This window comes from Rattus norvegicus, chromosome 6, assembly GCF_036323735.1.
Source record: "Rattus norvegicus strain BN/NHsdMcwi chromosome 6, GRCr8, whole genome shotgun sequence".
In the NCBI taxonomy this organism is placed as follows: Eukaryota; Metazoa; Chordata; class Mammalia; order Rodentia; family Muridae; genus Rattus; species Rattus norvegicus.
In genome coordinates, this window is record NC_086024.1 from 61,266,995 (window position 1) to 61,269,454 (window position 2,460).

Here is a 2,460-nt window from a genome sequence, read left to right on the forward strand (position 1 = left end):
TGACTGAGCTGGACTATGAGAGTTTAGCTGAACTGGGAGCCTTGGGTTGTCTCCATCAGGGCATGAGACCTTAAAATCACACCTCAGAAGATGCCATTGTGCCAGGTTTTGATTCAACTCTTCTTGTTAAACAACTTACCAACAATACTAGCCCTGGTCCTTTCTCCTGTGGACTTGGTCCTGGCAAATGACTTCCTTTTCAAAGATGTTCCTCTTAAATCAACAATATAACTACTCCATCAGAATACCAGACACTTCCCAACACGGAGCCTAAATCCAATCAAACACAAAACAGGGATGTGACAAGCTAGAATCCGAAGGATAGGCAGCAGAAAGATACTCTAAACCTCTAACCTAGCACAGCTCAAGACTCCCCCTGAGGTGGTAGGAAGGAAGGGGGAAAACAGCATGCTTTGAACAATTAAAATAATACTGTGGTGGGTCCCCAGGACTGCTGGCCTCTGCAGCACCCCTACTTCCCAGACAGCTGCTCGTATAGTTTGGACAAGTCCTCCCACTGTGTCCGCTAACTCGTGCCTGCCACTGGGGTTCCTAGGTGATACTTTTGGCAGAAGGCTGGCACCTTGAACGGCTGCAGTGATCTCCAGACCTGATGCTGAGGATGGTTCATCACAGTTCAGTGGCTTGTCCTGCTCATACACCAGCTAGATCGAATAGTGGAGGCCTTTGCCATTGGAAGGCCCAGAGCCCACATAATCTGAGAGGACTGTGCCACTGTTAATGCCATTACACTTCATGTTGACCACCTGAAAATGGTGCCACTCTCTGAATTTGGAGTCCTTCCTGTTGAGAGCATTGGGACTGTGAGGAACAGGCTGTAGAGTTTCTCTGGATCAAGGCCAGCCCATGAAATGCTCCTGGGCTTATTCTTAACCTGGATGGGCAGCAGTGCTTTTCCAAGCTTGTCCATCTCCACCCTAACATAGAAGACCCACAGCACACGCTGGAGCTGCTTCTCAACCTCCTACAGGCTCAGTGGCCAGGCCAAATGACAGATGTGGGTGGGCATGGTGATGATAATAACAGTGACACACTGAGTCCCATGTGCCTACATAAAAATTTCTACTGGGGACCTATTTGATCCAAAGTTCTCCTTTTAGTACTGAATTTATCTATTTTGTTGAACCTGATAACCTGTGGTCTGTATGACTCCATTTGAAAATGCCATCATAAAAATTAATCTTTAGTTGTCAGTTGTGACTTTTATTCTCCTTGTAGACTTCTATCTACTAAACTTAGCATACAAAGTTCTTATTTTTCTGGCAACAGGGAAATACGCATGGAAATGTGGATGTCTCTTTACCAAGAACTTTTATCATTATTAGGCTTGAGTTAGCCCCAGGTAAAAGCTGAAGAGAGAATGAGGAGGAGAAAGAGTCCCCTGAGAATGATCTACCTTGGTTATTGGGCCTAGATTTTGTCTTTATCCTGCCGCTAATGTGTAGTTGGATTAGGTAATGCAGCATTTGCCTGGTTGCTTAGTCATATTTCTCTCTGAAGTGCCTGAATATACAGTCAGTTAAAAATGCAGGAGGCTGGAAGTAACCGTAGATTTTAAACCCGCAGCTGTAGTAATTTATCCTCTCAGGAAAGATATACTAGTTAGGATGCTATTATAGATGGAAAATTCAGAGGGGAGGGACTGTTTGAGCCTGAATAACTCTGACCAAGTAATAACTTCACAAATAGGAATTTCAGGTGAAAAAGATTTATAAATCAAAGAAGAGTGAGGTAAAATGGGTGTGCCAAGTGTTGAACCACATTTTCCGTGCAGAGGAAAATGCTGAGGGGAGTTCATGATATATCAGTGATGCTGGCTTTCCTTCCCTGCTCCGGTGATCCTTTGTTAGACTCTTGTTCTGGAGTCTCAGATCCCTCTGAGCTTCTGATCTCGTCTTTTCTTCTGTTCTCATGATAAGCTAAGAGTTGAGGTGAGTCATTTACTCCCAGGCCATCCCGAGCATGGTACTGGATCCTCGCCCTTGGCTTACACTCTCTACCAATTGTAAAGACACATGGAGATTCCAGATTGGAAGGCACAATACAGCCCTGCAGCCTAAATTCCTTCCATATTTATATCCTTTCAAAATACCCGCAGCAAATGTGCTCCAACACATACCTAATGCCTCCTAGGACTGGAAATCGCACAAATTATTTTAAAGACTTCCTCCTTATGTTGGGTATAAATCAACTCTTTAAATTCTTTAAAATCTTCTTCTTAAATTTCATTTGGCTTATAGGGTCCTGAAATTAGAAATGCAATGTCAAAGCACACTGTATCAGTACAAAAGTACAAAAAAAAAAAAAAAAGTATTTACCGTAGCTCCTTTGTCATGGTTTGCATATTAATCAAGTCTTTTATTTTCAATCAAATATTCTCCATGTGTTATATTTGGGGGGGAGGTAGAGAAACAGTAATCTGTAGTCATATTCTCTCGT

The 2,460-nt window shown here is 43.0% G+C and overlaps 1 pseudogene; it reads right to left on the reverse strand.

Annotated features, from left to right (window-relative positions):
• Positions 1–472: 472 nt before the first annotated feature.
• Pebp1-ps2 (phosphatidylethanolamine binding protein 1, pseudogene 2) lies at positions 473–1,030 on the reverse strand (annotated as a pseudogene).
• Between the last annotated feature and the right edge of the window lie 1,430 nt (positions 1,031–2,460).